This window comes from Cynocephalus volans, chromosome 6 (genome assembly GCF_027409185.1).
Source record: "Cynocephalus volans isolate mCynVol1 chromosome 6, mCynVol1.pri, whole genome shotgun sequence".
NCBI lineage: Eukaryota > Metazoa > Chordata > Mammalia > Dermoptera > Cynocephalidae > Cynocephalus > Cynocephalus volans.
This window is the reverse complement of record NC_084465.1, coordinates 157,654,044-157,676,870: the sequence shown is the minus strand read 5'-3', so window position 1 is coordinate 157,676,870 and position 22,827 is coordinate 157,654,044. Positions and strand designations below refer to the sequence as shown.

General features: G+C 42.1%; 1 long non-coding RNA gene across 1 annotated transcript in view; it reads left to right on the top strand.

The window, feature by feature from the left end:
• Positions 1 to 22,827, top strand: part of LOC134380552 (uncharacterized) — a 109,345-nt gene that overhangs the window by 47,167 nt on the left and 39,351 nt on the right. The window lies entirely within an intron of this gene.

Below are 22,827 nucleotides of genomic sequence, written 5' to 3'. Positions count from 1 at the left end.
ATGAACCTGGCGGGCAGAGGGAGAGCCATAGCCATGCTGAGAGGGAGGCCTGGCCAGGGATGGGGGAGGAAGGGCTTTGGGTGGGCTGGGCTGCTCCCCCACCTGCAGAACATTTGCAGGGGTATGCTGGCTCACCTACACCTGCAGTGCAGACAACATCCAGGGGGGCTTCCTGAATCAAGGCCTATGTGACCCTGGCCCGGCTCTCAGGGGACCCTGCTCCTATCCCTGCCGAGGGCCACTCAGAAGAGCTGACAGCCAGAAGCTAGGTCAGAGATGTGACTGACTGCAAATGACATGAGGAATCCTTGCCCGGATCCAGGAATCCTGGACTGGTACTGTGAGCCCCTGACAATAGCCTGGGAGAGAACGGCCCCGGGGATGTTGCAGGAAGTGGGAGCTAAGCTGAGAGGAGAGGGTGCATTTTCTGTGAGGGTGATTCGTGTTCACGGAGTGGATTGCCTTGCAGCAAAGGCAGGGAGGCCAGAGACGTGTCTGGGGGTGTGTGAGGTGCTGGCTTCCCCTGCCCAAGCTCTTCTACCCCAGCCCATTCTGGGATGGCAGGTGACCCATTTCTGGCCACTTTTCATGAAGAGACGTGGTCCCAACTTTGTCAGTAGTCGCTAGCTTCCCTTCTGCAGGGTCCCCACAGCTGGAGCTGACCCCCACTGGGCTGTGCTGGTTACTCTTCCCCGTCCTCATTTCAGCATCAGGGCAGGGGTAGACCCGAGGCCAGGGGAGGGCGGAGATTCCGGGGTGGGTAGGAGAGAGAAGCCCAAGCACCCAGGTGGGTGGAGAGTTTCCCAGAGGAGGCAGGGCCCCAGGGAGGGGCCGGACCTAGCAGATCCCCCTCCTCGTGACATCCCTGCCAATGAGCCCACTGCACCAGCCCCTCCCCTTTTCACCCACCCTCAGCCCACCCCACAGCCCCTCAGGCCCTGCATCCCTGACTCACTTTGCTGCCATGTCATAATAGTTCATTCGGTCATAATTGCTCGTGCCCTGCCATTTCTGCATGGCCCGCCGCACTCCGTCCTCCAGGCTCATGGTGGGCTTCAGCAGGGCCAGGGATCGAAGCACTGGGCTGTAAGTCCTCAGTGTCAGTCACAGTGCCCCGCCCTCCTTCCATCCCAGCTAACCGGCCCACACCCGTGCCCCGCCACATCACACACATCCCACCTGTCCTGTCACCTGTGCCTGTCCTCCCAGTGTGGGCTCTTCGGCCTCCAGGACAACCAACATGTGTCAACCTCAGCACCAAGGGACTGCTTGGCCTCTCTGACTTCCCTTTGAGGCCTTAGTATTATTGTGTGTTACGGACTGAATATATGTGTACCCAAAATTCACGTGTTGTGGCCCTAACTTGTAATGTGATGGTATTTGGAGGTGGAGCCTTTGGGGATCATCAGGTTTAGATTAGATAATTGGGAGGCCCCGTGATGGGATTTGTGTCCCTGTGAGTGTGAGAAGAGGAAAAGACACCAGAACTCCCTGTGATGTGAGGATACAGCCATCAAAAGCCAGGCGGAAAGTCCTCGCCTGGAACTGAATCTGCCGGGACCTCATCTGGGACTTCCGCTTCCTGAACTGGGAGACATGAAAGTCTGTTGTCTAAAGCACCTGGCCTGTGGCGTTTTGTTATGGCAGCCTGAGCTGACCGAGAACTGCCTAGAATGACCGTTCCAAGGCCCCAGGACTGAGCATTTAATCAGCTCCTGGTGACTCTCTAGAGAGGCAGCCCTTGGGGACACAGCGTCCGAGTCCCTCAGCGTGAAGAGCAGGTGCGGGGATCCAGAGCCAAAGGAGACTGGTGCTTGAGGTGAACGGGCAAGGCCTGGGGGGGCTCCATTTAGGGACTCAGGACAGCCTAGGGCACCTGGGACTTTGGTCCAAGGGGAACTCCGACTGCTCAGGATGTGGGGGACACTGAAATCATTGGGGACAAGGATTTGGGGGCCCCTTTAATTTATACACTGTGTGCAGCTTTCCGTGGAGAGCAGCCAGTGTGGGAGCGGGGCAGGTATGCAGCCATGTCCCGTGTCCCATGGACTATGATACATGCTCCATGTGATGGCCCCAGAACCACGAGGGCCTGCAGGTGGAAGGAGGCAGGTTTTGGGGAGGGAAAGACAAACGCTCCTGGCTACGGACGTCACTGCCTCCCATCACCTCAGCCCCTGGTCCTGGGCTCCTGAGCTCAAGGTCCCCTCACTCCCTGTGGTGGGATATGTGACTTTGGGAAAATTTTCCTATTCTAGGTTGCCTGTTCTTAGTGATGACGTTAATAATAATCATCATCATAATAACGAAAACAACAATAATGAGGGACAGCACATGCCAGAGACTCTGCTGAGTGCATCAGACATGAGTCAGACAATCTTCCCATCCTCCAAATGAAGTGGAATTGTCTGTCTAGGAGGCATTCAGGGATAAAGAAGGCGACTCTGCGCAGGATCCAAACCCAGTGATGGGGGCCCAATCAGCTCCCAATGTGTGGCTTAACTACCTCAGTCTCCTTGCTAGAATTTTCTGGAAGAGTGAGGGGGTACATGTATAAGGCTGCTCCTGTGTCCTGTGCCTTCTCCCCCCAGTCCCTCCATGTGACGTCCCAAAGCCATCCGCACTCAGATCCTGTGCTGGGCATGAGAGGACATGGGGAGGAATCACGGGTGAAGGCAGAGGCCTAAATCCAAGTTGTGGCTCATGTCACACCAGGAACTCACTGTGGCCTTTGTCTTCTGTGCAGATGATGGTGATTGTTAAAAACCAAGTTTGGTGGACTCACAGGGTGTTGAGGGTCAGTTGACCTAAGGCTCGTGAATGTACGTCGTGAACCGGAGTGGGACATTAATTAAATTGCTGAGAATGCATGGGCCGTCGCCCACGTGACCTCCATCCAAGTTCCCCTAAATAGGCTGCCCTCCTCGTCCGTCCTTCGTTCCCCTTCGTGTGGGAGCGGTGGGATTAGCTCCATCCCCCAAGGAGGGCACTCACATGAGGAAGCAGGACAGAGCTTCAGCATCGGGACTCTGGGGCAGGTGCCCGCGGGCCAGGGACTTGAAGCGCTGCCAGCGTCGGAAGTTGTCGTAAACACTCCTGGGGTTACAGGAGTCCTCTGGCGCGGCCTTGGCCTGGGAGGGGGCCTTGCCGCCCTCCCCACCAGCCCCATGTGGATGTGTCCCGTCGTTCCCTGGGACCAGGGTCTGAGCCGGCTGGGCTGCTGGAATGGGGGCTGGGAGGGGGTGGCTTGGGAACCAGTACCCCTCGCCAGCCCGCGTGCCCCCAATGGATACAGCAGGCATCACGGTCCCTACAGCAGGAGCTGCCAACAGCAGGGGAGCAGGACACTGGGCACCCCCGCAGAGGGCCCCTGGAGCACTCCAGTTGAGGGGGGCCTGAGCCAGGACAGTGGTCTGAGTGTAAGAGGGCTCTGCTGGAGCCCCTTGTGTCCTGACTGGGACAGTGATGTTGAAAGTCCCGGCCCCACTCGGGCCATGGCCAGCGGCTCCCACCCCCTGAGGCGTCCTGGGGAAAGCAGACCGCACCAGGGGGCCACCAGGAGGGAACGCTGACATCACGAGGGCAGGTTGGGGCTGCTCGCAGGGCGGCCCGGGGACTGGGTCGGAAGCAGGCGTGGGAAACAGCGGACCGAAGGAAGTGAACGGAGGGTTCAGGGTCACGTTGGGCCCCAGCACTGCAGATGCTGTGGAGACAAAGGAGAGGGGCGAATGAGCAGGAGACGTGGCCACCAGGACGGAGGCTCTCCCTTCCCTTAGAGTCAGCGTGAACCAGAGCGAGGCATCCCAGCAGGTGAGGGCCATAGGACGGGGAATTGTGCAGTTTGTCCCCAAGTGAATTTCAGGGTCCCCCTCAGGTGGAGGATCATTCTACTAGAGAACTTGCTTCTCGTTCACTGAGACCCTCTGACCCGTCAGTCAGGGAGTAACACCTAAGCTTCCCCTGCCTCTGAGAAGCTCCCCAGGGTGTCCCCGGCACGTGGACCCGCCAGCCTCGTGGGGTTGCCCCTCGACGTGAGTCGGGGTGGACTCTGCTTGGTGGCACAACGCCCCTCAGTGTGCGCACCCCCACGAAGGGCACTTTCTCCAGTGCCAGTTGCAGGCGCCCACATGGCCTATGTGAAGCCAGCAGATTCACAAGGTTATGAGCCCTTCTCTTTCTCAGTGCTCCTTTCCCTGATGCTCCTCATAAACCCGTCGTAACCCAAACAAATGAACCTGAACAAAATGTGTCCCCAAACGAGCGCCCAGGAGCCCTGATGGTACCCCAGAATGCAGTAGCCCAGTGAGGACATGCTTCTCCTGGTACCACCCACAGCAATCATCGAACAGGGGCCAGGTTCGGGGCACACTTGTCCCCATGCACAGTGGTTCGTTCTGTCACTGAGGCAGCTCTGTTGTCAGGAGGCGGTCTGTGAGTTAGATGATGAATTCCCTGAGACCCTGTCACTGCACAGCCAGAGAGGGCTGCAGAGGACTAGAAAGGCCAGGAAATGCGGAGCCCTGTGGCTCCCAGTGGAGGTTCAGAGAGGTTTGAACAGCTGCTGGTGGTTAGAGTTGGCCATGGGTAATGGAGACCTTCTGTGATCCTTCTCCTTTGAGCTCTCAGTCATGGCCCACAAAGAACCAGGCATGAGCCAGTGTGACAAAGTTGTCTGGATATATCCCTGTTCACTAGGATTTCAGGTCAACCCTAGTCAAGGAGAGCAAGGTCCATAGGACATGGTCCTAATTAATCAGGACGTATGTCCTAACTTTGAATAATAACAGTGATAATAATAGAAGATCTTCCTAATGGTGTGCTGCTCTGCTTCCTCTCTTGAAAAGGAAACCAGCCTTTCAGAACCTTCCACTGTAAACCCAACAGCACGCCTCATCTGTCCCCTGTTCATGATGGGCTAGACATGGAGTATGAGCAAAGTCTTCATGTCCACATGAAATGTAGCGCAGAGGACAGGCCATGAGACAGGGTGGAAGATGAATGGGTCTGAAGACCTGAGCGTCCCCCAAAGGGACAGCAATTCAGAACAGCTCAGGGAAGAGCAAGTCCCATCTTGTTTGCAGTTCCTGGCTGCACTGTCCCTGGTGAAGAAAGACAACAGCGATCTGGACCGAATGAGAAGCCATCTCTGGGCAGAAGTGAGCCGAGACTGGACTGCTGCAGTTAGAGCGACGTCCAGCCTCACTGACAGAGGGGATATTTCACGGTAATCTTGGTCAGAGAGAACTGTTCCACTGAACGGTTTTCTGGCTGAGACCGTTTCTCCCCGCTACTCCTCTAAGATCTAGAAGACTCCACTTGGTATCCCTCAGGACAGTACCATAGCACAAGCTCCAGGTGTCTGAAGAAAGGACGCAGGACTCAGGCTTTGTTCTTGAGCCCCCCTGTGGCACAAGCACGACACAATCCACCACTGCCTACAAACACACGTTGACCTGTGTTGACTTAGAAACATAAGTCACCTGTTTCCCTTCTGGAAACAGTCAGTACAACTGCTGTGTCCTTTTTCATCACCCGGTAGGTTTCCCCGGAGGCATCTGGATCCACCTGTGAGAAGCCCCCTTCCCCCTGCAGCCTCAGGATGCCAGTGGCTTCCCCCGTCTCCCGGGTGAGATGTCCTTGGGTAAGTCCAGTGCTCTCTCTTCCTCTACTTCCACCCAACCAGCTGTCCCAGGGCAAGTGTCACATCTGAACTCCCATGGATTTGAGGGGTGACAGGGGTGTGATAACACACCCCAGACCCTGTAGACTTACCTCCCTTTGAAGCCATCCCCATAGGCTTGGGGACTGACCACGGTGGCATGGCAGTCTCCACAGTGAGAGAAGTCAAGCGCAGGACCCAGACAGCAAACTGTCAACTGCAGATGCTCAGGGTCCAATTTTAAATGTCAACAGGCTTAGAATGTAGCTCTCCAGAATTCTGCAGTGGGGGCGGGGTGGGGGCAGTTGGGCTGGTGGGGGTGGGGAGACATGCCATGCAGGGTTCTGGCAAGTAGGCAGGATTCTGAAGGTCCCTCAGATTATGCAGGGGCAGCACAGTGGGTGTGTGCTTCTGAGGCAAGTTTCAAGTTGTTTCTCAGATTCACAGCACAAGGCTTCTGCCTGGTGTTCTACTCACTTCATTTCTTTCTCAACAAACCAGTTTTTGTGCCCCTCAGCCAACCCTGCTGTAGAGTGGCTGCACTTTCTGAAGGTAGCTCAGAACAAGGAATCTGATAAATACAGGGATTGTAAGGGAGGTAAGGGGAATGAGTGTCTGGAAATAGGTTTGGATTGTCTCAGCACGTCCAGCGGGCTGGGTTGCTGTATGCACATCATTCTGTAGGAAGCAGTCCTTGTACGCTCAGCTACTGTCCATTGCTGCGACCTCTGCAGACTCCCGTGGACTGGCCTTACTTACGATCCCCTTTGCTGCAAAGCCATGAAAATTCATGACAGACAGCTGTGTCGCCTACATGTCCAAGACCAGAAATTCCATCATTTTGTTTCTGAGTATTATGTTGTTGTTAAGTGTTTTAACTTTTGTGTATTCAGGGTATGCTCCATTGTTGTGTGTTTGTTTTTTGCGATCTTCAGGAAATGTGTATGAGTATTTCAGTGGGTGAGGGCAGATGTATAATTGTTTGTGGGGAGTAGTAGGATGAATATGTGCAGGTGCAGGGTGGGATTTGTCTGATCGTGTATTCTGGAAGATGGAAAAGTTGTACTACAAATACTATGAGTATTTGTTATCCGCGATTTTGTATTCGCAGATAGCGTGGGGATGTACGTATATTTGAGGGCATAAGGTGGCATGTTTGCATATTTGTCATGCGCTAGGTAATTGTGGGTATACCAGAGGGTATGGCGGGTGGAGAGCCACATGTGTGTCGAGTTTGTGTGTGTATTGAAGGGGCATGGTGGTATGGATGAATATTTTTGGGCAGTGTGTGTTTGTAGGTTTCAATAGGGTTATATATTCTGGGAGTTGAGCGTATGTGTATCTGTTAGAGAGTTGGGGTTCTCTGTTTATACGGGGGGGGAGTGGGAGAAGTGTATTTATCTGTATTAGAGCTATGTGATATGGTTATTTGTTAGTATCTGGGGATGTGGAAGCCGGTTCCTACTGGACTGAGATAATTTGGGATTTGGGCATGGTTTTATGTGTATTTGTAAATGGTATGTCAGAGCCATCTCTGTATGTCTTGGGCGTGGATGCTGGTTTGTGTGTATATCCATGAGCAGGTGGATGGATTATATGTTTCTTGGTAGTGTATGGGGTGGCTGGCCAGTTAGCTCAGTTGATTAGAGTGCAGCTTGTAATGCAGAGGTCAAGTGTTTGGATCCCTGTACCTGGTCAGCTGCCAAAAAAAGAAAAGAAAAGAAAAAAAAAATGTATATATATATATATATATGTATGTATATAGTGTATGGAATTGCGAGTTTAATAGAACCATAGTTAGGTCCGTGTGTCCAATGTGCAGTGGGAATAATGGAAGTTTTAATTATTAGGCCAAGTAATGGAGATCAGGTGGCTAAAGCTCAGAAAAACCCTGTACTTGTTTTTAGTTGCTTTACAAATCCTTTTTTCCTATCTTATGTCTTTGTGATGAAGTGATTTGTGTCTAGTAGTATATTTTTATGTTATGCTATTTATTTTTAGCGTATCTATTCCATGTTTTTGCTTTATGGTTACTGTGAGGCTTACTGCGAACGTCTTAGAGTTATAACGGGTAGTTTGAAACTTTAAAAACTGATAATAACTTAACTTAGATTGCAAAGAGCAAGAGAATTTAAAAAGTGAGAAACAAACTACACGTTGACATCATTTCTCACCACATTTTGACTTTTTTAATGTTTGTATTTACATCTTTTTGTATTTCATTGCTTTTATACCAGTTTTGCAGTTGTTATCTTTAAGAGGTTCGTCTTTTCGTCTTCATTCTAAAGGCATGACCGGTTTTCTGGAACTCGATCACTGCTTTGGAACTAAGTTGCTGCTCTGCTATTTTTCCCTGTCTGGGTAAGACCTATGGCCAGCACCGGAATTAATTTCTGACCTTTTAGTCACTTTTAGGTCAAGAAATGACTCCACGGGAGCACATAATCTGTGTGAGAACTTTGGTGAGGAATTGAGTCTTTCCCACAGATCGTGCCCCTCGCAGCACTGTGTGGAAGCTCTGCTGATGAGAACACAGCACACCTGCTGAGGTTCCACAACAGTACACCTTTGGATGTTCAGCCCTCAGGGCACTCCAGATGTTCCTGTGGAAGTGTCTGGAGACGGGCTTCCCATGGGGATTCCCAGACCGGTGGGAAAGTTGAGTGCCAACCTCCATTTCTCTGCTCTCATCTTGGATACTGTGGATGTGCTGCTGTGAACATGGGTGTGAAAATATCTCCATGAGACCCTGCTTTCAGTTCTTTTGAGTATATACCCGGAGGTTGAGTTGCTAGAACATATGGTAATTCTAAGTTTAATTTTTGAGAGACAGTAATGGTGTTTTCTATAGCAGCAGTGCCATTTTCCATTTAAACCAACAGTACAGAAGATTTCCAGTTTCTCCACATGTTCACCAACAGTTTTTGTTTGTTTGTTTGTTTTTAAATAGTAGGCATTTTAATGACCATGAGTTGGTTTCTCATTATGCTTTTGATTTGCATTTCCCTAATGATTACTGATACTGAGCATTTTTTCATGGTCTTTTGGTCATTTGTATATCTTCTATGGGGAAATGTCTATTCAAGTCCTTTGTCCATTTTGGAATTTTTTTTTCTTTGTTGCTGTTTTCGGGAGTTCCCTATATGTTTGGAACCTCATTTATTTCCCTTTTTATTTATTTATTTGAACCTTATTTTTTTCCCTTATTTACTGATTTGCATATGTTGAACCATCCTTGCATCCCTGGGATGAATCCCACCCACTTGATCATGATGTGTCATCTTTTTGATGTGTTGTTGCATTCTGTTTGCTAATATGTTGTTGAAGATTTTTACATGTGTGTTTATCAAGGATAGTGGCCTGTAGTTTTCTTTTTTTGTTGCACCTTTGGTTTTAGGATCAGGGTGATGTTGGCCTCATAGGATGATTTTGGGAGAATGGCCTCTCTCACTTTTTTGGAACTGTGTGCTCTCCTCCAGCTGCAAAGACAATGTTGGCTCCACTAGTGAACTTATTTGAAAGGTACTGTGTTCAGTGGCATGGCTTGTATGCTTGTCCCATAGTGCCAGTTAGTGACATTATGTCTTCACGAGATCTCACAGTTGATACTTCCATAATCCTCCTTTTGATGCACTTTCCATTGTTATGTCTGTCTACATTTGTTTCAGAACATTTCATTTGTTGGACAGATGGGGCAATACATTTGCAATTTCTTTCTGATTTCTTTTAAGGAACATGTGTAGTCATAAGTGAGCATCGTTCATCTTTCTACCCTGAATATAGTTGTATATTCAGAGGTGAAGTTGTATGCTATCTTGGCAGCATTGTGGAGATTGAGACAGTAACAAGCTAATGGTAATTAGAATCATTTGAACTTTTTTTTACTCTGGTGTGTGAAACACAGATTTCAAGTGTTTATCATGCTGTTAAATCATGCTGTTACTCTTTCATATTCCTCTTTTGGGTTTATGCACATCTCTACGAATCATTAGTTTCCTATTTTATTACGTAATATTCTTTAAGAAGATGCATAACGATGGCCTTTGCGAATGGGTTTATATGCATTTCTTTATTATTTCTCCCTTTGAAATGACTACTGTTTTTTAATTTAAAAACTCTGCTCCAGTATCTTGAGTAGGTCTAAAATAAGTGATGGGTTCTTTTTTGTAGTGAGATGTACCAATCTGATGAATCTCTCTAAGTGTTTGTTCTTAGACATCATACTTCATGGTCTCCAAAGACCAAGCAAATGAGGTCTCCCTTTTGTAATCAGAAAAAAATTTTAAAATAATGGCCGTAAATTTTTTTTTTTTTTTTTTACAGAGGATGTGTCATGTTCCTTGTCATTGCTTAGAGTCACTTCATGACCTTTTAGAATGTGGTGGGGTGGGTAGAAATAGAATATCTTTAATTTTAAGAGTGTCGGATTAGTGGGAAAGGAGGTGTGCAAGGAATCAGCTTTCTGAAGCCACCAGTGCCCCGAAGGCACCGGGATGAAGTGCGTTCTCAAGCCTCACAGGGAAACCTAACATTGTGTTCAGATACCACTGGCTCCTTTATGATGTTCTCAGTAACTGAGTGTGAAGGTACCAGGTCTTCTTATTTATTTGTGTGTGTTTGTTTGTTTAATTTTTAATTTTGATTATAGATATTTATGGTGTACAGAGTTGACTATTGGTATTTGTGTGCAGTATGGGATGATCAAATCAATGCTAGTGTGTTCATCATTAGAAATTGTAATTATTCTTTGTGTCCATTGCCCAATTATTCCCTAAGCACCCTGCCCCTCCTCCTTTCTGACCTGTAGTAACTATAGGTCTGTTCCCTTTTCAACACTTTACTGTGGTCTTCCTTCCTCTCTCCCACCCTCCCTCCCACTTATAAGTGAGGGCATACAGTATTTCTCTTTCTGTGCCTGGCTTATTTCGCTTAGCGTAATTTTCTCCAAGCTCATCCGTGTTGCTGCGAATGGAAGAATTTCGTTCTTTTGTATGGCTGAGTAGTATTCCATTGTGTGTATAGCACATTTTCCTTGTCCATTTGTCTGTAGATGACATTTAGGTTGGTTCCATATCTTGGCTATTTTAAACTGAGTTGCAACAAACATGTATCCCTTCGACATGATGATTTCCATTACTTGGAGTATGTACCCAGAAGTGGGATTGCTGGATTGTGTGGTAGTTCTATGTGTTGTTTGAGAAGCCTCCATAGTGTTTTCCATAATGGTTGTATTAATTTACAGTCCCCCCAACAGTGTAGAAGGGTTCCCCTTTCTCCACATCCTCCCTGGTATTTGTTATTCTCTGTCTTTTTTAAAATAGCCAGTCTAACTGGGGTGCAAGGATGTCTCAGGGTAGTTTTGATTTGCCTTTCCCTAATGATTAGTGATATTGAACATTTTTCATGCACCTGTTGGCCATTTGTTTGTCTTTCTTTGAAAAATGTCTCTGCCCATTTTAATATTGAATGATTTGTTTATGTGCTCTTGGGTTGTTTGAGTTGCTTATATTTCTGGATATTAGCCCCTTGTCTGTGTGCTTCCTTTGCTGTGCAGAAGCTTTATGGTTTGATACAATGCAAGTTGTTTACTTTTACTGCTTGTGCTTTTGGGGTTTTATTCATAAAGTCTTTGCCCAGTCCTACATCCTGAAGTATGTCCCCTGTGTTTTCGTCTAGGAGTTTTATAGTTTCAGTTCTTATATTGGAGTCTTTAATCTATTTCGAATTGATTTTGTGTATGGTGAAAGGTATGGGCCTAGTTTGACTTTTCTGCACATGGATATCCAGTTTCCCCAGCACTATTTATTGAAGAGGCCGTCCTTTCCCTAGTGTATATTCTTGGTGGCTTTGTCAAAGATAAGTTGCCAGTAATAAATGCTTACATCAAAAGAATGGAAACACTTCAAATAACCTAACATTAAATCTCAAATGAGTAGAAAAACAAAAACACTCTTATCCCAAACCTAGTAGATGTAAAGCAGTAATTAAGATCAAAGTCAAACTAAATGAAGTAGAGACCAAAAGAATGATGCAAAAAATCAATGAAGCAAAATGTTGGGGGTTTTTTAGGGGAAAAACACACTACGCAAGCTGTTGGCCAGCCTACTTAAAAAAGAAGAGAGAAGGCCCAAATAACAAAAATCAGAAATGGAAAAGGAGACATTTCGTCCGATTCCACAGAAATACAAAGAGTCATTAGAGATTGTTAGGAACAACTATACTCCAACAAATTTGAAAACCTGGAGGAAATGGATAGATTTCTGAACACATGCAAACTACTAAGACTGAACCAAGGAGAAATACAAAACCCGAAGAGACCAATAAGAAGCAATGAGAGTGATGCAGTCATCAACAGTACCCCAACACAGAAAAGCCCAGGACCAGATGGCTTCACTGCTGCATTCTGCCAAAGCTTTAAAGAAGAATTAACAACCATCCTTTTCAGACTACTCCAAGAAATTGAAACAGAGGCCATTCTCCTAAATTAATTCTATGAGGCCAGCATCATCCTGATCCCCAAATCAGACAAAGACACAACAACCGAAAAGAAAATTACAGGTCAGTAACCTTGATGAACATAGACACGAAAATCTGCAGCAAGACATTAGCAAACAGAATACAACAGCACATCACAAAGATTATACACTGTGATCATGTGGGTTTCATCACAGGGATGCAAGGATGGTTCAACATACATATATCAATAAATGTGATACACCATGTCAACAAAAGCAAGGATAAAAACTATACGATTATCTCAAGAGATGCAGAAAAAGTATTTGAGAAAATTCAGCATCATCCCTTCATGATAAAGACCCTTAACTACGTAGGTATAGAAGGAAAATATCTCAACCCAATAAAAGCCATATATGACAATCACACTGCCAACATTGTCCTGAATGGGGAAAAATTGAAAGCTTTTCCTTCAGGAACAGGAATAAGAGAAGGATGCTCCTCTCACCACTCCCATTTAACATACTACTGGAAGTACTAGCCAGAGCAATCAGGCAAGAGAAAGAAATAAAGGGCATCCACATTGGAAAAGACAAAATCAAAACGTCAGTTTTCACAGGATTGGACGTGATCCTATATATAGAAAAATCCATAACCTCTACCAAAAAACTCCTAGAGCTCCTAAACAAATTCAGTACTGTGCGGGATACAAAATCAATGCATAAAAATTGGTAATTTTCTTATACAGCAACAACAAATAAGCAGGAACAAAAAATCAAGAAAGCCAGCCCTTTTACAATAACTATGAAAAGAATAAAATACTTGGGAATAAATTTAACCAAAGAGGTGAAAGATCTCTACAATGAGAACTACAAAACTCTGCTGAAAGAAAGAGGACACCAAGAGGTGGGAAGACATTCCTTGTTCATGGATTGGAAGAATTAATGTTGTGAAAATGTCCATAATTCCAAAAGTGATCTACGGATTCGGTGCAATCCCCATCAAAATACCGATGACATTCATCACAGAAATAGAAAAAACAATCCTAAATTCATATGGAACAACAAAAGACCCCAATAGCCAAAGCAATCCTGAGCCAAAAAATAAAATAAAACCAGGGGCATTATACTACCTGACTTCAAACTAGACTACAAATCTATAGAAGGTACCAAGTCTTTATGGAGCTTTGGAACTCCCACCACTCTCAAACTGCCGGTTCACCGGTGAGCTAATCTTGTAACTTCTGGATGTAGGACCTACTTTGCTGTCTCCATTTAAAATAATGCAGTTGCCCCGGTGAATGAGGTTTCAGAGGGCTGTGATCCAGACAGCCTCGATTCCTGACTGTCATTTGCGTGCAGTATTCTCACACCAGGTTGGGTGACTACTTATCATTTACCTTTATGAACCCCCAGAGTCACTCGAGACCACTTCATAGTAAGTAAAGGCTATTAAGCAGTTACTAGAGAGAGATGAGTATTTGGCCAGCTGGCTCCTTGCAGTGTACATTAGCCAGTGTCCATGTTTCTCATCAGTTACATCCAAAGTCAGGAGAACTTGAACTTGCATTTGAAAACATGACCACTCACAACACCTAGACTGCCTCATGTTGGGGGGATTTTGCATTACTGTAAAGTATAGGTGAAAATTAGTTAATATGGAATTAATATTGAGATGCATTACTGAGAAACTACCATATTATAACTAGGATACGGGCATTCATGCAATCCACATACATTTCTATCATTATAAGAGCCCCTCATGGTTCTCTTTTATAGCTACACCCACTTTCCTCTTGACCCCAGTTCTGCCTTAGCTTTGGCAGCCATTGATCTAGTCTCCATTTCTATAACATTGTCATTTCAGAGCACCATATAAAACCTGCCATACAATGTGGAATGGAGCTTATTGACGTCAGCTTTCTCACTCAGCATAATTCTCTGGATATTCTCCCTGGTTGTTGTTTGTCTCAATAGTTTGTTCCTTTTTACTTCTGAGTAGTATTCCATGGTATACCTGTATCCCCATCTGTTTAATCATTGTCTTCTTGAAGAAACTTGTTTTTCTTGTTGTGATTGTTTTTCCACTTTTGGGTTATTAGATATAACCTGCTGTAAACATTTGTGTGCAGATTTTGTATGCACACAATTTCATTTCCCAGGGACAAATGTGGAGGGGCTCAATCACTGAGTTGTATGATAGTTGCTTGTTTACCTTTTAAAGAAACTGCCAAATCATTTTCCAGGGTAGCTGTATCAATTTACATTCCCAAAGCAATAAATGAATGAGCGGTCCAGTTCCTCTACATCTTTGCCAGCAGTTGGTGGTGTCACTGGTCACTTTTTTATTTTAGACATTCTGATAGGTGTGTAGTGGTATAATCTCATCATGGTTTAAATTTTCATTTCCCTAATGGCAAATGGTGTTGAATATCTTTCTGTGTGCTTTTTCATATCTGTATTTGCCTTTTGGTGAAATGTTTGTTTATGTCATTTGCTCATTTTCTAACTGGTTTGTTTTGTTTTCTTGTTGAGTTTTGAGAGCTCCATATATATATATTAAATATATATTATATATACTAAATATATATGTATTATGTATATTAAATATATATATTACATGTATTTTTTTTTACTGAATCATAGTTGATTTTACACATTTCTGGGGTACAGAGTTGAATATCAGTACCTGCGTACAAATATGCAGTGATCAAATCAGGATAATTAGTATTCTCATCTTTATAAAGTGTAGTTATTTTTTGTGACTCGTACCAATTTCTTGCTATATATTCTAGATGCTAGTCCTTTCTTTGATGTATTGTTTTAGTCTGTTTTGTGTTGCTATAACAGAAATACCTGAGACTGGGTAATTTATAAAGAACAGAGGTTTATTTGGCTTAAGATTCTGGGACAGTTGCATCTGACACAGGCCTCAGGCTGCTTTCTACTCATGACAGAAAGTGGCAGGCTGCTGGTGGGTATGAGCAGATCACATGGTGAGAGGAAACGAGAGGGAGAGGGAAGAGGTGGCAGGGTCCTTTAAACAATTAGCTCTCACAGGAACCAATAGAGCGAGAAGTCACTCACTACCCCTCCCCGCCAGGGAGTGCATTAATCCATTCATGAAAGATCCGCCCCCATGACTCAATCAGTTTCCAACACTGCCAGATTGGAGATCAAATTTCCATATGAGTTTTGGAGGGGACAACACATCCAAACTCCATCACGTATACTTTCTCCCAGTCTTTAGTTTGTATTTTCCCTGGTCTTTACAAGGTGTTTCATAGAACAAAAGCAAAAACTTAAAATTTTGTTGATGTCTAGTTTATCAAGTTTTGTTTTTATAGATGGTAATTTTGATGTAAAGTCTAAAAAATTATTTGTATAGCCCTAGGTCCTGAAGTTTTTCTTTTATTATGTATTTTTCTGAAAGATTTATAATTTTACATTTAAATCCATGATCTATTTTGAGGTAATTTTTCTATAGAGTGTTGCATTTAGGTCAAGGTTTAAGTTTTTGCCGTGTTGTTAGATAGATGCCAAATTATATGGTAGGTGTTAGAAAGACTATTTTTCCTTCATTTAACTGATTTTTAGTCCAAATCTGTTGATTATATTGGTGTGGGTCTGCATTTTTCTGATTAATTGATCTATGTTTCTCTCACTCCACCAACACCAAACAGTCTGGATAGTGGCAGATACACAAGCATACTTCAAAAAGTTCATGGAAAGATTTTTATTATCTTTTAATTGAATTTTTCCACAAACCTTTGTAGTACTCTAGTGTAATAAGTCTTGAAATGGGGTAGATTGATGCTTCTTTTTCAAAGTTGTTTAGGTATTGTCATTTCTTTGATTTCCATAGAAACTTTAGAATAATTTCGTTTATATCTATAAAAACATCTTGCTTATTTTGAAAGGAAATGCAATAGACCTTTATATCAATTTGGGGAGAATTAAATCTTTCCTGGGTTGAATCTTCCTATCCATGCATGTAAAATATCTGTTCATTTATTTAAATATTTGTCTTCATTTATCAGTGTTTAGTTTAAGGATACAAGTGTTATAAATATTTTGTTAAAATTAGATCAGAGTTTTTCTTTTTTTTATCAACTGTGAGTGATATTGTATTTTTAACTTTGACATGTCTGTGTGTTTATCACTAGTATACAGATGTACAATTGATTTTGTGTTTTTACCTTGTGTCCTGAGACCTTGCTGAACTCATTTATTAGTTTTTAGATTTTTTAAAGTAGATTCCTTGGGACTTTCTACATAGCCAATCATGTTATCTGCAAATAATAGTTTCTTTCTTTCTTTCCAATCTGTATGCCTTTTATTTCCTTTTCTTGCTTTACTAAATTGGCTAGAACTTCCTGCACTATGTTGAGCTAGAGTGGTGAGAAGTTCTTGTTCTATTCCCTTTCTTAGGCAGAGAGCGTTGTTTATTTATTTCACCTTTAAATACAATGACAGCTACAGTGTAATTTTGTAGATGCTCGTTATTTTGTTGAAGTTCTACTCTATTCTTATTTTCCTGAGCATTTTATCACAAATGAGTATTGACTTTTGTCAAATCAGTTTTCTGCATTGATTGATATGACATGATTTTCTTCCTTAGCTTGTTCTTATGTTAAATTACAAATGATTTTCAAATACTGAACAAGCCTTGCCTTGAAGGGATAAACTTGACTTGGTCATGTTGTATGGTTCTTTCTCAATATATTGTTGAATTCTCTTCCCTAAATTTTGTAAAGAATTTCTATGTTAATATTCATAAAGGATATTGGTATGTAGTTTCATTTTTTTAAATTTTGTTTTATTAGGGTAATACTGTCTTCATAAAAGGAGTTGGGGTGTGCTTCCTCTTCTTTGTTCTGGAAGAGAATGTGTAGCATTGGTGTTAATTCTTTTATTTCAACCTGCTTATATCATTATATCTAACATGATTTTCTTGTAGACTATGTACAGTTGGGTTACATTTTATAATCCACTCTGCCAGTCTGTCAATTAGGACGTTTAGACTATTTACATTTAATGTAATCATTGATATGTTGGGATTTATGTCAGGTATTTTATTGTTTGTTTTCTATATGTTTTTTCTTTCTTCCTGTGGCTTACTGGAACATTTTTAAAAATGCCATTTTGACTTTACTAGTGTTTTGGGGTATATCTATTTGTATATCTTGTTTAGTGTTTGCTTTAGGTATTACATTATATGAGTATAAACCAAACATCATAATCCCCTTGTGTGGACATTTTATCACCTCACATAAAGTATAGATACCTCATCTCCTTTTATGTTTATTTGCCTTCTCCCATTACATTCCTTGCCACCCCCCATTTAAGACTATAAAATCATCTTAAATGTTTACCCACATTTAGAAGCACATCAAACACTTGTAATTTTTGCTTAAACCATCTTAATATAATTTAGAAAAAGCAAGAGAATAAGAAACTTCTACCATAATTATTTACATTTTAGCTTGTTGTGTTCTTTTTTCCTTACTGATATTCTAAGGTTTCTTGTTCTTTTTCTTTCTGTTAAGAAAACTCTTTCTAGACATTCTGTTAGGTTTATTCTTCTGGTGACAAATTCTCTTACTTTTCCTCATCCTGAAGAATTATCCCTCGTGTGTTTTTTTAAAACACAAATACTTTTTGCCATCTAGCCTCCATGAAAAACATGCTGTCATTCAAATTGTTTCCATCCATAGGTAAGGTGTCTCTCAGTCAGTTTGACCTGCTATAACAACATACCATAGACTGGGTGGCTTACAAAAAAATAGAAATTTGTTTCTTACTATTCTGGAGGCTGGTAGTTCAAGATCAAGGTCCCAGTGTGGTTGCATTCTGGTGAGAGGCCTCTTCCACGTTGCAGACTGCCAACTACTTATTGTATTCTCACATGGCCAAAAGGCATTAATCCCATGCATGACAGCTCTACCTTCATGACCACATTACATCCAGAAGGCCCCACCTCCAAGTACCATTATATTTGGATTTGAGTTTCAACATATGAATTTGGGGTATAAGAAAAATATTTAGTCTATTGTACTATCAATACAAATCTGGTTGATTTCATTTTTTTTGTTGTTTATTTGTTTTTCATTTTTTTAATTAAAATATAGCGTGGCATGAATTTTTTTGTCTTTATTCTGTTGAGGGGTTCAGTGAGCTTCTTGAATCTGTAGGTTTATGTCTCTTGCCAAATTTGGAGAATTTTCATCCATCATTTCTTTTACTACTTTTCCAGACTTCAGTGACATGAAAGTCAGATTTTTTGTTAATGATTCCAGAGGTCTCTGAGGCTTTGTTCATTCATTAAAATTTTGGTCTACTTTCCCTCTGTTTTTCAGTCTTGGTAATTTCTGTTTTTTTCTCTTTGAAGGTCACTATTTCTTTCCTCTGTTTCTTCTGTTCTACCATTGAGCCCATCCATTGAGCTTTATATTGCATGGAGCACATACAAAAGTTTATATTGAGTTTTCCAGTTTTAAAATTCCTATTTGTTTCTTCTTCATGTCTTCTATTTCTTTGGTGAGACTTTCCTTTTATTGTTTGTGCCACACATATTTGCAACTGCTTGCGAAAGTGTTTTGATTCTGACATATTTCAATTCTTCATCAAATAAATATGGCCTATTTGCCTTCTTGGTGTTTGCATCTATTGAATGTCTTTTTTTAAAAAAACAAGTTATTAATAGACTTTTTAGAGCAGTTTTAGGTTCACAGCAAAATTCAACAGGAAGTGAAGTGTTCACACATCCCTTTTACCCCTCCCACACATACACAGCCTACTACTATTGAAATTTCACACCAGAGTGGTACATGTATTATAATCAATGAATTTACAGTGACAAATCATTATCGACAAGGCCCATAGTTTGAGTTCACTGTTGGTGTTGTGCATCCCTGAGCTTTTGAAAAATGTATACTGATATGTATCCAACATTATAGTATTATACAGGATAATTTTGCTGCCCTAAAAATTCTCTGTGCCCCATCTATACATTTGTGCTTCATCAGCCTCTTGCAGCTGTTGATATTTTTCCTGTCCCTGTGGTTGTGCCTTCTCGACAATATCATATAGTGGGAATCATAGTAGGTAGCCTTTTTAGTCTGCTTACTTTCACTTAGTAATATGCACTTCAGGCTCCTCCATTTCTCTTCATAGCTTGATAGTCCATTTCTTTTTAGTGCTGAGGGATATAATATTGTATGGTTTATTTCATTTTAGTTATTCATTCACCTACTCAAAAATATCTTGGTTTCAAGTTTTGACAATTATAAATAAAGCTGCTATATTCACGTGAAGGTCTTTTTGTGGACATAAGTTTTTCACTCACCTGTGAGTACTTTTAAAAGGCCCCAAGTCTCAGTTTTGCAAGATGAAAAGATTTCTGTGGGTGGTTGTTGGTCGTGATAGTACCGTGATATTAATGTACTTAATGCCACTGAATGTACACTTAAAAATGGATATGACAGTAAGTTTTATGGTAGGTGGATTTTACCATAATATTTTTTAAAGATGAGAACTCATTCACAAGTCTACCACCTTAGTTTGTTAATAAGATTTCAACATTAAGAAGAATCAAAACCTTAAGGTATTATATTATAACCTAGAAAGTAACTTGGAGGCATGTAAGAAATAATGATCTTCAGTAAAAGTGAATATATGCACAATTATATAAGCTAGGTTTATTGTAGTTTTGGTTTCTAAAGTGTATTGCCCTTCTTAACATGGAGGGCCTCATCCAGTCAAACTCCCAAATAAAACAAAAAGGCTGACCTTCATACAAGTAAGAAGGGACTTCTTCTGCCTAACTGAATGAACCAATAAATGGATCTTATCCTACTTTCAGACTGAAATTAAAATATTAGCTCTTTTTGTGTCTTGAACCTGTAAAAGTTACTTATTTTTTTAATGTCTGAGGTTTTGTTCTACATGCCTAATGCCAAGTCATGAGGAGTTTTATGGACTGTTGCACTCTTCCCCACTGCCTTGCAATGCCATCTCTCCCATATGAAAACCCTCAAGTACTGTTATTCCTGCCAGTACCAAAATCTTTACCTGATGATCTTGTCAGCACATTTCTAATCATTATTATAAGTTTTATCTAATTTGGAGCAGTTTTTCTTGGTTATCAAACAAAATACAAAAATGTAAAAGAAATAAACATAGTAATTTGATATTCTGATTGGAATTTTGGCAAGAAATTTCTAGTATTCTCATGTAGGAAATTATTATTTGATCCAATTTTCTTTGGTGACTTCAGTTTTCTAAGTTTTAAGCACAGCCAAATCTGAAAGAAACATGATTTGTATATCCCTGGTCATTTGTATGGTCATTTTAAAATTTTGCTTTGTGTATTTTTTCATGTTGCTTAGTGCTTGAAAAGTGTGCATACTTTCCCTTCCCTATTTTCCTTCCCTTTGATAAAGGTAGTCTTTTATCGTTCTCTGTTTTCTAGGAATTTGTATACATTTCACAAGTTTAATCCTGAGAAATATTTTATGCTTCTTTGTAACCTTGAGAGTTGAAAAGGCACACTGCTGGAGAAGCTCTGTTTTTTGTTTTGTTTTTTTTTAACTTTGGACTACTTTCCCACACAGAAAACTAGAATATATCAAAATAAACATCCATTATTCAAGTAGAAAATGTTGTCCTTTTTGCTTAAAAAAAGTGGTCTAACTCACAAATTTATAATTTCAATCCCAATTACTTCATTATTCATGCCTTTTTAAAAAGTTAGTAGGTTTTCCTATGTGATTACCAGTGATTTCACAACTAACAAGAGTTACTGCATGTTCCTCAACATATCTAATTCCCAAGGCCGTATTTAAATTTCACGAACTGTCTCCAGTGTCTGTGGCAGCTGTTGTTTTTTCAGTTGAAATTTCATCCAGGACCACACATTGCATTTGTCCATAAAGGCCAAGTTTAAACATTTGAGGGAATCTGAGTAAACCCAGAGAGGAGAGAAAGTGTCCCACATCCTCTCAACATTTGAAAAAGCAACACTGCAAGGTTACAATGAAGTTCACGCAAAGGTGGTCATAGGAAGTGTAGTCTTGAATCCAGTTGGCTTACTGCAGCACTCTGGGAATGAATCTTTAGGCTCCTTCTGTGCATAAGCATTTTCAGCCCCTTCCTCCCGTTCCACTCCATGCCAAAGGGGAAAACCATCCAGAAACCTTGGAGTTTAGGAATGAAAATTCCTGGAAACCCCTAGGTGGGACATCTTGGGGCAGGGGTAGGGCTGTGTGCTCATCAGAGCAGGGGCTGGATGTGGCCGGGTGTGGAGACAGTCTGAGCTCTGGAGCCCAGAGAGACCCAGGTGAATTCCAGCTCTGTCACCTGCAAGTTGGAGCGAGCTAAGGAGCTTGGGTAAAAGGTCACTCCTCAGAAAATGAGGATATTCATAAAGATTACTTCATGGTGTTGCTCTGAGAGTTAGATGAGATATCACTTGTGAAGCATTTACCCAAGTGCCCAGTACAAGTACCAGCATGCATTATTCCTATGAAGTCTGTCTAGCCATCTGCACTTAAAATAGACAAACACAAATCTCAGTTGAGTAAGGTAATACAGAGTCTGAGATTGTCAGCGCTTTGTCCGCACTCCTGTCCCCTTTACCCTTCTTTCTGTGGGTTCTCTAACCCAAGGGGGAATGCATTATTACTAGCACAATGGATAAAGATGCACCCTGAGTCTTTTTTCTACTACATTAGTTTTAATAAGAAAGCAATTCCTTATCTTTTTACATGCTTTCGTTATTTGTTAGGTTTTTTTCCCTGTTAATTATTTAAATCTATAGAAAAAAGTTTGTATTTATCCAGTGGAAAACCTATAGGTTTATATGCCCACAATCATTTCAGAGTCTCATGTGGACAGTTCGTGTCCTCTCTACTAGTCTTTACCATGCTGTTCAAGGGCCAACAGGCCCTATTCCCATAGGGAAGGTGCTCCCCAGCTGGCGTGCTGAGACGTTGGGGAAGTACATCTAGGTACTGTAAGGCAGGCCAGATCTTGTGATCTCAGTCCTCTTTCTAAACCCCCAGCTGCACCTTCACAATTCCCCAGGAGATGTAGGAAATGAACACATCTCAAGTGAACTCTTTATTCATTTTCTCGTTTGTGTTATAATGGATTTATGAAGTTTATAAGGTGTCCATACATTAAATGGAAAAGTAAAATTAGATCAAGTTAAGCCTTAGGGACAATATACACTGTTTTATTGTTAATTCTGATGTATACTGTTGGCTGTTGATGGATATCTATTATCAGTGTAAATAGAGTCCCTTTTATTACAGTTTGCTAAGATCTTATTTTAGTCATAAATGTGCAAAAGTATGTTCTACTTGGCCCAGATGTGAAACCTAGAATTTTTGGGTCTGAGGGTGGGCTTGGCATTTTGTGCTCATCATACATAAACTAAGTGCTGCTAGTTAAGGGAACATATACTTAGTGTTTTGGTGCTTCTACTTCTGTACCCCCCTGATGTCAACTCTTTTTTTTTTTTTTTTTAATTTTGGACAAGTAATGTAATCATATGGGTGAAAGGTGTGCATTGGAAAGTTCTGCTCCAGCTAGCATCCCTGTTCCTGTCTACCCAATGTCCTCTACCATTTTTCCTTGTAAGTTTATCATAACCTTACATTGTATATTTTTAAAGAGACAATCAAATATGTTTGTGTTCTAATTTTCTCCCCA